The sequence below is a fragment of the Sinohyriopsis cumingii genome, unplaced genomic scaffold (genome assembly GCF_028554795.1).
Source record: "Sinohyriopsis cumingii isolate HCF-2022 unplaced genomic scaffold, ASM2855479v2 utg000721l, whole genome shotgun sequence".
In the NCBI taxonomy this organism is placed as follows: domain Eukaryota; kingdom Metazoa; phylum Mollusca; class Bivalvia; order Unionida; family Unionidae; genus Sinohyriopsis; species Sinohyriopsis cumingii.
Genome location: NW_028315926.1, coordinates 312932 through 332440, shown reverse-complemented (window position 1 = coordinate 332440; position 19509 = coordinate 312932). Strand labels below are relative to the sequence as shown.

The following is a 19509-nucleotide window of genomic DNA, read 5'->3' as shown; positions in this document are numbered from 1 at the left end:
GACGCCGCAAACATAATAGCGGGGAGTGGTTTAAAATGACGACGATGATTTAGATGCATCAGCGTATTATTGAATAAAATGTTTAAACGAACAGCTGACCCGGCGTTTGATATGGACGCACCAGTGTACAAGGATGATTCTGTCCGTAATTATCAATTTTATTCCTATCATGCAGTACAACCCGACATACGATCGCGAATTGAACTTCAAGTCCATGATACCAGTAAATACTTTTTACCGTGTGAAGCGTTTATTGAAATCGAAGGAGAACTTGTAACAGAGGCCGATACTCCTGCTGTACCAGCACCGTATCCAGATGGTACCAAAGTTGGCTTAGTCAATAACGGCGTAATGACGCTGTTTGAGAGCGCAAAATATCTCATTGACGGACGAGAGATCGAGTCTATAGAACGCGATGTTGATGTTGCTACAACAATAATCGAGCTAGCAAGATATTCCGACGATTACACAAGATCAGCGGGTCCATCTATGATGTTTGCAAAGGATACTAGAAACACTGCCGGAAACTCGCAATTTGTGGTAAGACGACCAAAAAAAAATGCTGGTGACGCTGATGCTGATGTTGAGAATATGATTATAAACAGCGATCCTAATTTCAACATCGGAGCCGTAACACGCATATCAATGTTAACAGGACCGCGTAGATCTTTCTCATGCGCGATTCCACTGCATCATATATTTGGATTTTGTAGGAACGTGCGAAAAGTTATCTACGGAGCAAAGCATACCGTGGTACTTGTGCGAAAAGGTGATGATAGAAATGCAATTTGGAGAATTCCAGCGGATACTGCAAATCCAAATAATGACCCTGGTAAAGTCGTTTTAACTAAAATGTCATTGTGGATGCCGGTGTTGACTCCATCCATTACCACAGAGGCACGATTGCTATCCTTCATGGAGCAGGGAGGAAAATCATTACTAAGTTGGCTAACAACAACAACAGATACTAAGCAATCAAATATCAATGGTATATTCACATGGAACCTGGCATCACAACAAGGTATTTCGGCTCCGCGTCATATATTTGTTGCGTTGCAGGATATGACGAGAGTTGATAATCAATTATCCAGCCATATGATATTTGATCGATTAAGCGTTACTGACGTCTCGCTGAGAATAAACGGCCAGCAGGAACCATCTGAGGATATACAACTTAATTACGGTCAAAACCATATCGCACGTGTGTATCATCGATTGCTGTCGTACATGGGTCGTGATCAAAACGTCGACACTGGTTTGCAAATATCACAATATGATTTCAGAGAACTATATCCGATCTATTACTTTTCGCTGGAACATCTTGATTTAACAAGACAATCCGTCGTTGATATACACTTCCGAGCTAATGTAACTCGCGGCACTATTGCTAATTATAGAGCTATTGCTGTCATTCTCAGCGATAAATCAATGCTGTTGGAAGGCGTTGATGGACGAATGAGAATCGTTGATGCGCCAGTGGAAAACATGTAATTGAAAGCACAAACACGTTTACAATAAAATGTCGTATAGTGTCGTCAGTGTAGAGTTGACTGATGGTCAAGTCAAGAAATTACGATCAAAGTCGGCTAAACAATGCGGGACCATAATAACGCTGAAGCCGTCACAGATGGCAGGTGGTAATCATAAGATATCGTTGACGGCGCGTCAAATAAAACATTTCAATAATGCGATGAAGAACAGAAAGGGTGTTCAGGTAGATTTCTCGGCCGCAGCGATCAAAGACATGGAAAAGACCGGTGGGATATTTCCGCTGTTAGCCGCGATTCCAGCGTTGATTGCCGCGGCGGCCCCAGCAGTGGCTAAGGCGGCTGAGTTAGGGGCCGTTGGTACCGCGGCGGGAATGGCACTGAAAAAGGCAACCGGGAAAGGCTATAAAAAAAACGACCCGTAGCCGGAAAGGGTCTAAGACTACCGGGAACCCCGTATTCATGGTACACGGGAAAGGGTCTAAGACTACCGGGAACCGTTTATTGACCCGGGGGTCAATGACTCCTATGTCTAATTTTGATTTAATAGACGCCGCGAACGCGCTAGCGATAAAAAACTTCAGAGGTGTTTTTATGAGGGATTAATTACCGGCGGCACCAAGGAATATTGAAACAGGCATAATTAACCTCGATGGGTCCTCCGGAGCGGGAACTCATTGGGTTGCGTACGCGATTGATCCGCGTGCGATCGTCTATTTTGATTCATACGGGTTAGCTCCGCCGATCGAGTTTATGCGGTATATCCGGGCGTGTTCAGCCCGGGCGTGTTCAGCCCGGGTTTTTTATTCCACGTTGCCAACACAGCAGTTAAGCGACCCGCCGATATGCGGCCGTGAGGTATTAAACGTACTCGCGGCGATTTCATCATCGCGGAAACCACCTCATGTCGTTGTAAACGAATACACTAGTGGGGTCGTAGAGGCCCGGCGGGTTAATTAGAAACGCCGTTTTTTTTTACAATAACGATGATTGATATTTGGGGACGACCGGTTTCGGCGCTGAAAAAACCCACGGAAACGCCCGCCACCGATGACATAAAAAAACTAATCGAGGATGAAATCGCTGATACGTTGAATTTAACCAGTGTTGACCCAGGTGAAATAGTTGTATTTCAAGACCGCCAGGGTAAATTGAAATCCAGTAATGTGTCGCTGGATGACGTTTTAACACGACAGCGTGACGCCGCCGAAGACACTATCGCGTTGTATACCAGCGACGGACGACTCAAACCGGGTGAACATATATCGGCGGTAACATTAATCCGAGACGGTTTTACAAGGTTGGATAAATCGGTGACCGAACTTGACGCGCAGGTGAAAAAATCTATCACCGATATACAACTCACTACCGCTAGTTTTTTCGGGACCCCGACGGTAACCGAACCGAATCTTGCGGGGATAAAAACTACTATTTCGGAGTTTACAACGCTGTCGGGCCAATTTTACACGTTACGAAAAAATGTTAACAGGATCGATAACAACTTTGATAAATTCTTTGGTAAAAAAAATGTCAAGCTGGATGAGATTACAACAACTATAAATGATATCACTGCGTATGGACAGGAAATAAAAACAATCAAAACTGATGTTGAAGCGAACAAAGAGAATGTAGACGCGAATGGACAGGAAATAAAAACAATCAAAGCTGATGTTGCAGAGAACAAGAGGAATATAGACGCGCATACAGGGGAAATAGGAACGATCAAAACTGATGTTGCAGCGAACAAAGGGAATATAGACGCGTATAGAGTGGAAATAAGAACAATCAAAACTGATGGTGCAACGAACAAAGGGAATATAGACGCGTATAGAGTGGAAATAAGAACAATCAAAACTGATGTTGCAACGAACAAAAGAAATACAGACGCGAATACAGGGGAAATAGGAACGATCAAAACTGATGTTGCAACGAACAAAAGAAATACAGACGCGAATACAGGGGAAATAGGAACGATCAAAACTGATGTTGCAGCGAACAAAAAAAGTATAGACGCGTATGAAGGGGAAATAAAAACAATCAAAACTGATGTTGCAGCGAACAAAAGAAATATGGACGCGCATACAGGGGAAATAGGAACGATCAAAACTGATGTTGCAGCGAACAAAAGAAATATAGACGCGCATACAGGGGAAATAGGAACGATCAAAACTGATATTGTAGCGAACAAAAAAAGTATAGACGTGCATGAACAGAGAATAGGAACGATCAAAACTGATATTGTAGCGAACAAGAATAATATAGACGCGCAAGGATGGAGAATAGAAACAGTCAAAACTGATGTTGCAGCGAACAAAAAAAGTATAGACGCGCATACAGGGGAAATAGAAACAGTCAAAACTGATGTTGCAGCGAACAAAAGGAATATAGACGCGAGTCGGCAGGAAATAGAAATAATCAGAACTGATGTTGAAGCGATTAAAGACGGACTACCGAGAGTAGCAGAGCAATTCGAAAAAATAAAAACCCCTCATGAGAACATCATCAACATAGTATACACAATTCGGCATGGATCATTCGATTGGACTCCTACACAGAATACAGTAGATATCACCGCAACTGTTAAGGGCATTTATCGATTGACATTGATTTCGGCGATGCAGTTTAGTATATCATCGTCGAGTTCATCCGGGTTTAACAATACAGTGTCAACAATCATTGACAAGGATACAATTGAACGGTTTATAATTAAGGCCGTTGATAGCAGTCTATTTAGGACAAACATCACATGGTATGTGGAATTTGTAGCGAATCTAAGTAATTAAAAACACTAGCTCTTTTAAAATAAAAATGACCACCAGGGTAATTGAATCAGAGGTATCACCGACGTCACATCAATATCGATTCGATACCGCAAAAGAATTCTCCACGAATTTGAAAACGCTTTCCGAACAATACCGCGCAAAAATAAAAAAATACCGCAGAAAAATAACCACCATCGACGCGGTCGTGTACTCGGTGTCGGGTATAGTAGCCGGTACCGGTGTTATTTTATCCACGGTGACCACGATAGCCCCGATCGCTGTTCCAATCGCTATCTCCGCGATGACAACAATTGCTGGAGTCGCCAACGCAATCACTAAAAAGATATCATCGTGTTTTCAGAAAAAACTCGACGAGTATACAGTAAAACATCAAATAGTATCCGACGCGTACTCGAAATTATCCGGGTTGATCTCGTTATCGATTGATAATTTGTTCATATCCGATGTTGAATTCTCCACGATGGTCCAGTTGTATAGCTCCGCGATGTCAAAAATCGAGGATTTTCAACTGGAAGCCGGAACCACCTGGTTGTTGAAATTAGACACTAAAAACAACGAATAATAATAATGTCGCTGAACCCCGAAGGGTCTCAATTACTTCAGCGGATCGCGGAGAATACCACTCCGGTACAAACAAATATGATATCGATAACGTCAACGAAACCCGAATTCAGTGTGAACTTCCCATCGCCGGTTCCAGTGAAGGAAATAGCGCTGGCAAAATTGCGAGTATATCACAGTTGGCCTAATATCCAAGCGGATGCATTTAACGGACAACAACCTAATAACTCGCTGGTTTTTGCATGGACAAATAAGCCCGATGGGACCCCAGACTGGAATGAGGTTACAATACCAACTGGGTCATACCAAATAGAACAAATCAATGGAGAATTTCAGCGCAGGATAAAATCGATCACAGGAAAGGAATCAAAAATCGCTATTACGGTTCATGAACCGACATTATCGTCGACGATTGAAATAAGCACACCGGGGTATATGGTTGATATCTATAACAGTTCAATAAGAACCATACTAGGATGGCCTAAGAATCCACCCGCGGACTTGCACACGAATGAGAAATCGTATCATGAAATTACCCCCCGGTATCTAGATAATTTATCTATTATAAAAAGCACGTTATCACCCAGTTGGTTTTTATTTCAACACAGGAATATCATGCAGTGGTATTTTCAGCATAAGAAAACTACTGAATCGGTCGCCATATTAACATTTATTTTAAGTGATATCACTGATATGTTTGCCGAGATTGATTATTATTACCAATTACAACTAGAACAGCTACGGGAAACAAAAGAACGAAAACACGTTGAGGTGTTAAATCAACTTATATCAGACATGGAATATATCAATGAACGAGTCGTTAAAATGATATCCGATAACAGCGATGGTAGTAAACAAAAATTCCTAACCGAGTATAATATCACAGAAGCCGATTTACCCGATTTCAAGTTTCCAGGATACAACGCGCCAGAACTAAGAAAGTCTCTTAATGATTTTCTCGGTCCATCAACTTATATCCTCAAACACGATAACGGAGATGGTGGTAGGCATATTGCCCCGTACAACGTAAATATCGCATCAGTGATAGCGATCAATCTAGTGTGTGATGTTATCGAAGGGAGTTACCAGGTGGATACCAAGCAATCAAATCAAGCTCAACAGGGATATATCCTTTATTCATTTTCACCAACAGCCCCTCCGGGATTTTTGATCATTGAGAGTCCGATTAATCCGGTGTATATGCGATGCCATAATCGGCTTTTAACGAGAATTAATTTTAGAATTACCGATCAGTCAAATAACCTAATTGACCTACAAGAGGAGGAGTTGGTGATCACTCTGTTGGTAAGATCATGAGGATCTTCACTGTAACCACTTAGCAGCAGGGAGGGCGATGACATCGACGACGACGTCGATGTGCTTACCGGACGCTGACGACGCTGGGGATCGGCGCGCAGAAGGTATTAATTAAACCAAATGACGTCCGGACAATTGTCGATTTGGCCCCTCGACGATGACAACGACGACGACGTCGTTTTTTTTTACCAGGCGCTGACGACACCGGATCCGCTGAGTGCAGAAAGTACTAATTAAGCCAAATAACGTTTGGACAAAATGTCGGATTCGCCCCCCCCCCCCCCCGCTGCTGTTTTTGGATTTTGTAGAAATGTTAGAAAAGCTATTTTTGGAACTAGACACACGGTTGTTTTTGCAAGAAAGGGTGATGATAACGATGCTCTGTGGAGACCTGCTGGAGATGCTGGTAAAGTAAATATATCGAAACTTTCACTGTGGGTGCCGGTAATGACTCCAACGATCACAGAAGAACAAAAATTGATTTCTTTCATGGACACAGGTGGTAAATCCTTGTTGTCATGGTTAACAACAAGCACAGATAGTATACAAAACTGACGTTAACAGTCAGTTTACATGGCATATAGCATCACAACAAGGTGTTTCTGCACCATGGTAGGGCTGTCAAAAATCACGAAAAACCAACCCGGGTACCCGTTACGAAATTTAACGGCTACCCGGGTACCCGTTAGCACATGAATGACATGTACAACCGTAGACCAACTAATTGTTATCCCCATTTCTTTAATATTTTGTATGGCGATAGAGGCTAACCGTGTAATGCACTACTCGGTCTGATGCGTCCGCACCGATGTAGCTGCGAATGATCTGACCGCACGCTATTAATTAATAAATTTATTTAGAATGACCTTTGTACACAGATGGTAGGTATAATCCAACTTTTAATGATCACTGTGATCAGCCGCGTTAAATCCTTTAGAACACTCACCTTTTTTTAAAGTATAAGTCCTTGTTAGAACAGACCACGTTTATTCATCGGCTTTTGACCGCAGATTTGAATTACCCACGCATGCGTGTAAAGCAGCTTTACCACATGTCAAGAGTAATGCGTTAAAACCGTCTTTGTGTGTGTGTGTGTGTGTGTGAGTGAGAGAGACAGAAGACCACAAACTGTATTCACTACACAATAATAATAATTCAAACTAGATAATATAATGTTTGTAAATGTTTTTATTTTTATGAGAAAAACTCAGAAAGAATTTAGCAAATCTCAATAATGCCAGTCTGTCATAGTCAACAAGTACATGATCATTGTTCGCAACACATTTTCCAGTTTCTGTTCAAAAAAACTAACATATCGACCGTATCTGGTGACAGCGATGCACGTTTCTTGTTTATAACGTGTCCAGCCGTCGAAAATGCACTTTCTGATGGAACCTACGTCGCAGGAATACAGAGATACTTTCGTGCAAGGGCAGCCAGCCTGGGATAACGTGGTGTATTGTCTCTCCAATACTGAAGAATGTCACCATTAACATTAAGTGGCGTCTCCGACAGATATGTTGACAATTCGTCTACTGATGAAGCGTTGTCATCTGCGGCTTTTGATAAGTTTGGTTTTCTGACCAAGAATGAAGCAATGCTCGGAGTACTATTTGCGCTCTCATTCTTATCAACGTCGATGCGATGTGCTCCAACGAGATGTTTCCGCAAAGTACTTGTGTTTTCCACCTTTTGCAAAAAGCACCAGTTCACACAACTTGCAACGAGCATTATTATCATTTAGTCGTTCAGCATGCGCCCACACTTTAGAACCTTTGCCCATTACTCTTTCTTAAAAATTTATTTAAACACAAAAATAATATTACTAAGAGTCGCTATAATAACTGTTTTGTTCGACACATGAAGCTCTTCTAAAATGGCAATAACAAATAGGGCTATTATGCCCCAGTTATACCACGTGACCACGCAGTCGCAGAAGTGATATTATTTTGGAAGTATAATTCTTAAGATAGTTATGACAAAAACGTAGTAGTATCGAAAGTAGAAATATCGGTATATGTATGATGGCTAACTTTCAAAATTAGCAGCGCTAGTCGACTAGAAAAACAACGAGCTGCTCAAAGATTACTTTGAGGCATTACGAAGATTTCAAGGTGTCTAGGTGATAATTGTTCATAATATAAATTGTGGGATTTCTTCGACATGTGTGTTCGGAAATCAAAGGTATCCATCTGGATTTCATTAAAAGAGCATGCAATGTACCGATCATTTAGCACCCACAATCAATAGTTATCGTCTACAAAGAGGTTTATTACCTGTAGAACAATGCTATGTTTTAACCTTGGTATATAATGCCTCGGGGATAACGGTTTGTCCTGTTGCACAATGCCAATGAATTTTATTAATCCAAACAGACTCTCTGATGTATTGTTTATTTATATTAAGCAGGGATCTGGTTTCTAATTAAAGCCATAGCTGTCACACCTGTTAGAAGTGGTTGGCGAGTGTGGCGATTTTTTTTTTACGGGTACCCGTGTTTACGTTTCAATACCCAGGTTTTTCAATACGGTCGGGTACCCGGGTACCCGAATACCCATTGACAGCCCTACACCACGGTATATTTTTATTGCGTTTCAGAACTATGATCGTTTAAATAATCAAGAACGTACTCATATGATATTTGATAAACTAGATATAACAGATATTTATTTACGGATAAACGGACAACAAGAACCAACAGAAAATTTACAATTAAATTATGAACAAAATCATATAGGACGTGTATATCATCATTTGATGTCATTCATGGGACGTGATCAAAATGTAGATACTGGGTTGCAAATATCACAAAATGATTTCAGAACTTTGAATCCAATTTCTTATTTTTCACTGGAGCATCTTGATCTATCAAAACAATCTGTCGTCGATATACATCTTAAAGCAACATTAAATACAGGTGGTCTTGATTATAGAGCAATCGCGGTTATACTCAGTGACAAAGCAATGTTACTTGAAGGTGGTAGTGGTCAAATGAGAGTCGTTGATGCACCAGTGGAAAATCTTTAACCATTATTTGGAGCATGGCAAGTATTTATCATAAAATGCCATATCATCACGTTAGTGTCAGTCTGACTCCTGGTCAGATTAAAAACCTTCAATCAAAATCTGCAAAAAGCTGCGGAATGAAAATATCACTAAAGCGAGATCAGATCATGGGTGGTCACAATAAATTACCATTATCAGAACGTCAACTTAAACATTTCAACGGCGCTAAACAATGAAAAACAGGAGCCAAACTTAATCTCTCTGCGGGTGCAATTAAGGACTCGGTTAAAACCGGCGGAATATTTCCACTTCTCGCAGCAATACCAGCGTTAATAGCCGCTGCCACTCCAGCCGCATTAGGTGCTGTTGGAACAGCTGCTGGAATGGCTCTAAAGAAAGCAACAGGAAAAGGGTACAAAAAATGGATGCGGCCTAAGATTACCGGGATCTCGTTGGGGAAGAGGTCTGAGGCTTCCAGGATCACTTCGCTAGATCAAATTTTGATTTACTTGATGCTGCTAAACAATTAAAAATAAAAAACTTCAGAGGTGTTTTTATGCGAGATAAATTACCGAAACAACCGAATGAATTCGAAACAGGTATTATTAATCTTGACTCGAATTCAGGACCTGGTACTCATTGGGTATCATACGCGGTTGATCCACATGGAATCGTTTATTTTGATTCATACGGGTTAGCTCCACTGTGTGAGTTTATCAAGTATGTCATGCCACTTCACACGCAAGTTTGGTATTCAATGTTACCCACACAAACAATGATAGATCTGCCAATATGTGGCCGTGAAGTAATTAATGTACTTAACGCTATATCAAAATCATCCAAACCACCACATAAAGTTGTGCATGATTATACAAGTAACCGATTCGTTTTAAACAGATCTTAGAACTTATATAATGGTTGATATTTACGGAAGAAGATCTTCTTCTGGTGTTAAGAAAAAGTCAGATGACATTGATCTATCGAAGTACGCGACTAAAGATGAACTTGCTGATATTATGAATCTTGCTGGAGTTGACCCAGATGAGGTTGTTATTTTTCAGGATTGATATGGTAAACTAAAAACCAGCAATATCAAATGGAATGATATAATTCAACGAGTACTCGGTGCGGTCACGGATAATATCCCTGTGTTTACTGACAGCGGAAAAATCAGGGATTCAAGTATATCGTTTACAACCATCAGAGATCAAATTATAGCAAGTGTTGCTAATCGTGTGAAAAATACCAGTGACATAATGACGGAAGAACTCAATAGTTTTGAGAGATCCAACATCCGACGAAGATGCCGCAACAAAAAAATACGATGACGTCAACTACAACACCATAGATGGTAAATTATCCACGTTGCGGGCAGAGTATGACGTTCACACAAACGCGTTCACAAATCTTCGCAGAAACTTTAGAAAAATTAATGAAACCGCAGAGGAATCTTTTGGTAATCCGTTGACCGTTGATGTAAGACTCGATGATATCAAAACTAACCTAGACCCGATCAAACAAACACAGCAAAACATCGTAGCGGGGATTCCTGAGATCCTTAATAAAACCAGTTTGATTAAAATTCCCGGCAGGGTTACTCCCAGGCATATTACCAACATCGTATACACAGTATCATCGGGATTCGCAACATGGTCGCAGCAAAATAAAACTATCAAATATACCGCAACAGTCACTGGCGTGTACAGGCTGTCTGTGTTCAGTGCTGCAAAATTTGAAATATTTACAACGTATCCATGACGTCATTCAACTGATAAGTTTTCCGGGGTTGTATCTGTTGTATTAAATAGCGGAAATGAAGAAATATTTATTCTGGAAGCAGCTGATAAGAAATTAACCGCAACATCTTAATGGTGGTGTCTCGAATTTGTAGCTGAAACACCTCAATTGATTACTGTATAAAATATAATGAGTACCTCAATCGACGTTCAAAAGTTTAGGTACAATCAAGCGTGTGAATGGCAAATGAACTTAAAAGATCGAGTCGAACAATACACAGTAAAAGTAAAGAAATATCGCCAACGACTAGTTATCATCAACGTGATCGTTTATTCAGTATTCGCTGTTGTTGCTGGAACTGGTGTGATATTATCAACAATGACAATGATGGCACCAGTAGCTGTAACTATTTGTATTTCAGCTACAACAACGATTGCAGGTGTGCTCAATATCATTGCAAAAAAAGTATGTATTTGCACGAATGAAAAATTATCCGATTACATAAGATTACATACAGCGACGGTCGCATACTCTAAGTTATCTTCGTTGTTATCAGCAAGTCTCAGTGATGGAATTATATCTGATTTTGAGTTTTCAGAAATGATTAAAATATATAACAGTACTGTTAAAGGTAGGAGTATCAGGAGAGCTACAAATGAAAAATGATCCGATTACATGATAAGATTACATACAGCGACGGTCGCATACTCGAAGTTTTATCTTCGTTGTTATCGGTGAGTCTCAGTGATGGAATTATATCTGATTTTGAGTTTTCAGAAATGATTAAAAAATATAACAGTACTGTTAAAGGTACGAGTATTAATAATGACATCACTGACAACGTCAGGAGAGCTACTCCAGCAGATCGTGACGAACACAACCCCGCACAAGACCACGATGATCTCAGTAAGCTCGATTAATCCTGAATTTAGCATCAATTTTCCAACTGCAATTCCAGCAAAAGAAATTGCACTAGCGCAATTACGAGTATACCATAGTTGGCCAAATATCAGATCAAGATCATTTAATGGTACACCAGCAAATAATTTGCTTGTATTTGCTAATAAGAATAAACCCAATGGAACACCTGACTGGGTTGTTGTTGGAATACCAACTGGTAGTTATGAGATCGAACAAATCAATGAAGAATTTACGCATAGAATAAAATCAAAACCCGTCAGTATTTCTTCTTTCTATGACTTAGTTTATGACTATAGACTTGTAACAGTTACTGATACAGGTGACAACCCTCTATCCAACATGACTTAGTCCTCATATCTTATGAAATCACACATGCATGCATGTGAACTGTGGATTATAATCCATGAAAGTTACCGACAGTCCATGCAAGAGGATAGTCATATAGAGTAAAATATTGTGAATTAAATTGGAAACCAACAAAATACTGCTTACCAATTTACTTGAAAACCAGGTCTTCGTGACTGTGACATGATAAATGCAATGAACTGCACTTCTTTTTAGTATTTTTAAACATTTTATTTTAAAAGGAAATTGCTCGACATGTACTCTCTGTAAATCCACAAACCCCTGGTTTCGTACATGTGCACCGAGTTGCCAGTGGTTTTCCATTCCCACCAACACTATTAATGGTGGAGGAAGAACCCGGGAAAAACCCCCACAAAGAACCACTGACTTGAACTGATAAGACAGAGGTGAGATGGCAGTGATCCATAACGGAGAGCACTTTAGACCACTCGGGCCCCCGGGTCATTTTGTAAAGAACATATTAAATAGTAATTCTGTCCGTTATAGTGGGCTTTTACTTTAAGATAATGCAATTTTGTTTGTAAACATGTTAACTTGGATGTGAATTCAGGACACTGGTATTTCCCTCTGAAAAACATGATCTACATGCCCTTTTCTTAACAGCTTGGTAATATTTATGTAAACAGACATGACCTTTTCTCTTTTCTTTTTTTTAATACAAATTTGACGTAAACTGTACTAAGATGACAGACTATTTCCCAAAAATGGTTTATTGCAACATAGGTCAAGAAAGAAGGTATTTAAATCATACATGTAATGTTATTTAAATCAGAATTACTATTCCTATCTTAACATTTGTAGTGGAATATGTCTTTTAGAAGTGTTCAATTATTATCTGAGGAGATTTATTTATTTTAATTACCAGTATTCATTGGAATTAAAGTTTTCATTGACTTCAGGATACAATCACTCTTTAAGGATTATTGTGAATTAATTCAAGGACATATTCTAGGTTACATCAATTTGAAACAGCAAGACCATTTGCAAATTTAATACCATTCACATATCAGATCATGCAAGATTGAAATTTATTTGGAACACCATGGAATTCATTTGGGACATTACACTTTTGTAAATGTGATATAATTTATAGGACTATTTGGGATTTAATTCACAATACTCTTAAGTTACTTTTATTTAAAAGGAAATAAATTATCTGTTGAATTTTACAAACTTGATGATTTTGTATCTTTTCTTTTACTCAGTTGAAGACCACAGAGTTGTAACAAGACAGCATTAAAAGACTTTTAGTGAAATCCCGATGACAATGTAACCATCCATGCTTGGGGGAGGGTAGTGACAGCAACATTTTCAAGATATCCAATGTAACATCAATATTGGATCTACCAATGCCAACATTTGTACTTAAAAACAGCTAGGTATCATAAGAAGTCTGTTGGTGAAAACCCAATGTTGATATAAGCATACATTTAGGAGGAGCAGAGATAACGACACTTTCAACATGGCCAGCATTGAAGAGTAGAGCAAGAATTTCCAAATGACCATTGGGTCATCAGTTTAGCATAATTGTCATTTATGACCAACTAGACATCACAACAAGTCTTTCAGTTAAAACACCATGCTGATATGACCATTATATTGGTCACCATGGTGGCCTGAGTGGCACCATTTTCATTAGACACCTTAAGTTTTTAGTAAAATCCACATGTTAATAAGAAATCCATTTAGCACAAGAAGTGATGACAAAGTTCTCAAAATGGCCACTATGACAGCCATATTGGATTTGTGAACAGCATCACTGATTGTCACAAAACTATTTGCTATGGAGGAGTAATGATAAAAAGCTTATAAGATCGATCAAGGCTGTGACAGCTATAATTGAACTCAGATCAGCACCCTTTTCATTTAAGACCGACTAGACATCATGAGAAGTATTTTAGTTAAAACATTATATCACCATCCATTGATAAGTAATGACAAGATTCTCAACTAGACGATACCTGTATGTTAAGTCTTCTGGTGAAAACTCTGTTTTCATATTGGATGTCTGAGCAGCAGCATCTTTATTTAGGACCAACTAGACCATGAGATGAATGTGTATATAAGAAAAGGTTCACTGCCATCTGCAATGTAGTTTAGGAGATTTGATAACAAATTAGCAGTAACAGACAAATGGATGGATAACAAATGATGCATGATAGACAATCACATAGCATCTTCTGTTCTATGACAAGTAAAGCTAATAACAAGTTTGAATATTGCCTAAAGTAGTCTAAACCATGACAACCCACCCCCTATCACCCATATGTAACTAAGCAGATCTAAACAAAAGTTAAGCAGTATAGAAAATTTGCCATGTGATCCAATGATTTTCACTGAAGTAAATTAAATCTCCCATTCACTAATGAAAACTGCCCTTTCTTTCTTATGATCTTTCTTCAGGTAATTTCCACTATCTGATTTGGAATCACCAATGTTTGATCATCAATGACAGATCTAGATGGGGCTAGCTGGGTAATTTCATGCTTGTTCTGAAGGTGCAGTGTTCATTTTTCAGAATGATCATTCATCATTTGTTTAATTTGAAAATATGTGTCACACATTACAAGTTCATAATGGAAATCACTGAAATATATAATACACGATACCAGTGGACTCCATAATGGCAGGCCAATCATGTGACTATGTCAGTGCAAATCCAAACAAAAAGGTCATGCAGCAGAAGCATGGTCAAGTCAGGTACAACAGATACATGTAGTGGCCAAATGAGCTAGTAATTATCCTGGATTATAATCACACATATAAGAAAAGTTGTTGCTGTTGTAGGGTTTAAGTCCATTTTTCAGCACATGATAGGCTATACATGGCAGCCAGTATTAATGGTGGAGGAAGAACCCAGGAAATACCCGGAAAGAACCACCAACCCTCGAGAAGCAAATGGCTAGCTTTCTCACATACCCACACTGGCCGAATCCGAGACTCGAACCTACACAGATAGAGGTGAAATGGCAGTGATCCATAACAGAGAGCATTTTAGACCACTCGGCCACTCAGGGTCCCTATAAGAAAAGAAAAGAACAGGTGTTATATGAATGATGGGGTTTTAGTATTTGGTGATAGGGTGTTTAATTAACTGAGTACTTTTTAATGGATGTCAGAAAAAATAAAGTATAACAGTGGGTTCTATAGTGTCACATGGCTAAAATGATAGCCCAATAGGAAAGCTACCATAATTTTGGGCCCAATGACAATACACAATACTTTTAACTGTTAAATATATCAAGCAAATAAATTTGCTGTACTTTTCCAATGATAAGCCCTGCTGTGATGGACATTTTGGTCATCAGATTAGCACAACTTTTATTTAAGACCAACTGGACATCATACAAAGGCATATGGTGAAAACCCCAATTCATTATTACTTTCTGTTTAAGTAGAGATGCGATAACAAAAGTTTTAAGATGGCTGCATTGGTGGCCATATTGGATGTCAGATCGGAACCATTTTTGTTTAAGATCAGCTAGATATATTAAGCAGTCTTTGGTGAATACCCCGTGCTGACACAACCATCCATAATGGATGATTAGAAATAACAATAGTGGCCATACTGACCTTATTATCAGTACCACTGTCAATTAAGCCCAAGATGTTTTTTAGTTAAAGCTCATGATGATATGACCATCCATTCAAAAGAAGCAATGACAAGACTTTCAAGATGTCTAATGTAGTGGCCATATTGGATATCAGATCTGCACCATCTTAGTTAGGACCAAGCAGACATTATCTCTTAGTGAAAACCTCATGTTGATATGGACATGCAATCAGAAGAAATGGCAATAACAAGGTTTCCATGATGGCTGTCGTTTGGGCCATACCGGAAGTCAGACTGGTACCATTTTATCAAGAATGAAATTGCCAGCAGCAAAAATCTTTTAGTGAAAACCAAATGTTGATATGACCATTCATTCAGAAGTAACAGTAACAAGAATTTCAAGATGGTCAGTGGCAGCCATACTGGTGGTACCATTTTCATTACGGACTAGCTAGATGTCAAGTGAAAACAGAATGGTGATAAGATAAAGTCAAAATAAGTCAAATACAGTACACTCAATTCTTAGTCTATCTGTATGCTAGGAATGCTCTATTTCCCATGGATATGGTATACTTTAAAAATGCAAGTGTTAAAGGACAGCTGAAGGATAAAATGCAATGGATTAAAAGTGTGTGTAATGATGCTTATAAAAGTGAGGTGAAAAACAAAAGTGCATGCAATAAGTCCTTATATCATCTGGCATCTTAATTTCCTTATCTATTACAGTTATTATCTAATATCTAATAGACACAATTTTTTTTATTTATCTACTCAAAGGAGGCCCACACTAAGCATCAGAATCGAATGGTCCATGGCGACACAAAAAGATGTATACTGCCATGTCAGCCTATTCTGCGCATCGGGCAATTCTGCGCAACGATACGTCATTTCAGTAAACATCTGATCATGTGCTATTTTGGGTCAAAAATCCATTTTGTATTCAGAAAGAATAATCGTACATTAATTAAGAAAAGTGATATTCATGAAGTGTACAAAAAATATCCTCGTTAGACTCGAAATGCACATAAAAATGCGATTTCTAAATGGCAACGTGAAGACCCACTTCATGACCTTCTTGAACCTGCAACCCCAAAAATTTGATTTACTGTGAATCTTTTAGAATAATATAAATAAATACATTATATAAAAGATGGAAATGTGTACCTTAAAACAAAGCTGTATTTTTATCCAAGTTTCCAATTTTGCAAGAAGTTGTCCCACAATTACAAAATCGTCTGCTACCCAACATGTCTACTTGCCACTAAAACATAAATTCTCAACAAATTCCCCGGCGTACAGTCTGTTTCTAAATTATGTAATATTTTTTCACCATCAATAAGACATTGTAAACACATTACATCCTATTCATTGTTGTTTCTCTTACACTTAATAGCTTATTTTTCATAAAATGTTGAACTTGACTAACTTTTTTACAAGATCGGTTTAGTTTGCTTAATATCTCTTGCCATTTATTGCATTTTTACATTGAATTTTGTAAAACACACTATAAACCTGACCTAATTACTCGACTGAACTGCTAACAGAAACATTCCAAAGTAACATATTTTATTTCTATAGCAAGATGGATAAACTTTACATCTTTTCAAAGCTATGTGCAGAATAGGCCGACATATTGTGAGTCAGGAAAACAGGGGGGTGGTATCCCCTGTGTTCAAAATTAATATTATTTTGAACAGAATATTCTGGTGACAACTGCATCTTTTCAAATGGTAAGCATTGCTGTATTTTGTTTTTGTCAATTGCTTGATTTCGGTATTCATTTTGCTTCAGTATTGGAAGCAAAAACTTCAGGTGCATAGAAATGCCCGACTGCAGTGTATATATATTGTGTTGGTTATAAAAAAAATTTAAAAGGGGATAAACCTGTACTGAGGGAGGGAATTATGTCTTGTCTCTTATTTTTACGAGGTGGTAGGTGGGTGTTGTCCTGGTGTTATTTTTTCTGTACCCGATATTCTTTATCGGTAATTGTCATGCATGTCCTGATAGGCGAAAACGACGTTACTCCAAACAGTCAGTCATTTATAGGCAAACTACCCTAAGCAACGATATGAGACACACACCCCACCCCTATAATGGTGTGGCATTATGTAGTATCTCCAGCACCTAAATTGCATGTAGATTAAATCAAAAGCCAATCATTAACCTACAGTATGCACTATATCTAAGAATGATGCAAGTCACTGCGAGATATTTTGGCCCAGTTTGCAACAGGAATTATTGACGGAATAAACAAGCAACAGTCACAGTCAGTCAAATTGCATAATCAACCAACCTCTTCCATACATTGGAATATTCTTCCTACTGGCTACACTGCTAGATCCCTGTTACGTCTACAAATCCCTGCACTACATTTTCATTTGCAGTAATTACAATGTGCTTTCTGTAAGGCAACTGCAAACCCGCTATTATTTTTGAAAATTTAGAGACGGCTTTTCCGGAAGATGACTAGGCCAATATATAAGCATGCGCATTACGCTCGAAGGTATCACTGTTTTTAGTGATATAAACATACACGATACCAACAAAGGTATACGTAATATACATGATGTCGCCGAAAGGTTGCACAGCGAATATATATAAAAAATTTTAAAATTTAAACATCTAAGCATCCTTTTAAATAAAGTTGACTTAAAAATAAGTTTTAACCTTATTACTATCTCATTTATATATATCAAGTGACCAATACAGTTTTATTTTCAAAGAAACAGTAGAAAATCTTGTCTGACTTTTGGGCGACACTAGATATATCCTTTAGGCGACAGCTGTTGCCTAAAGGTTGCTCGTATGTTGATCAAAGGTTGCATTTTAGCTAATATATGACAGAAAAAAAAATATAAATACAATGAAGTACTTGACATGATTCTCTGTTTTGATTTAGTCTATTTTAAAGAATGTTTTAATTGATGTTTTAGAACATTTTGAAGAGTTAATCTACATGTATCATTTCAAAATAAATAAAGTTGAATATTCTTTTAGTGATAATACACTTGTACACACAAGAAGTTGTAAAACTGATGACGTTGTTGAAAATGTTTATCATTTAGTAAATAGCATGATATCCTGAAATATTCATGAATCTTTTTACTTTTAGATAGAATATCAAAATAAAATCTATTGGTGATGCAACTAGTGTCATTTTTAAAAAGTTTCCACCATTTTGGAATCATTGTTTCCTTTATATTTGTATTGTCAACCACATCACTGCCATATTAGGTAGTTTGTGTCCCAGCACTCGTACTCATGCTATTTTTACCCTTAAAAAGAAATACCTGAATAAAGGTTTTTACATATTAAATAAACTGCCATTTGATAAGCTGCCACTTGAACATTAACATTGTCTTACGATGTAATATATAAACTGCACATTTTGGTAATACATAAATTATGCCCCATGGGTCCCACTACTAGTTCATTTTTTGTATACAAACATCTTTTAATATCAAGCCTGTAGTAATCTACTATTATTTAGACAGTTGCAAGGACAACATCTTAAAATTTATTGTAAAGATATTTTTTTCTTCTGATTTTCTGAATTGATGGCAATACCCTAAGTACCCCCCCCCTGAACTGAGCAGGCCTGTATATAATTCTGAAGTATACAAATGAGTGAGAAGGCAGGACTCCATATATATATATATATATATATATATATATATATATATATATATATATATATATATATATAACTGGTCAATTCTAAACTATACAATAAAGTTACTAAGTTCAATAAATCTTTAGTGTGTTTTCTTATTTC

At 38.1% G+C, this 19509-nt stretch overlaps 1 long non-coding RNA gene across 1 annotated transcript in view; it reads right to left on the bottom strand.

The window, feature by feature from the left end:
* The window catches only part of LOC149773265 (uncharacterized), a 40272-nt gene that overhangs the window by 20247 nt on the left and 516 nt on the right, over positions 1 to 19509 (bottom strand). The window contains exon 2 of the long non-coding RNA XR_016417405.1: positions 15098 to 15198. This is a non-coding gene — a long non-coding RNA (uncharacterized LOC149773265). The remainder of the gene's footprint in view (positions 1 to 15097; positions 15199 to 19509) is intronic.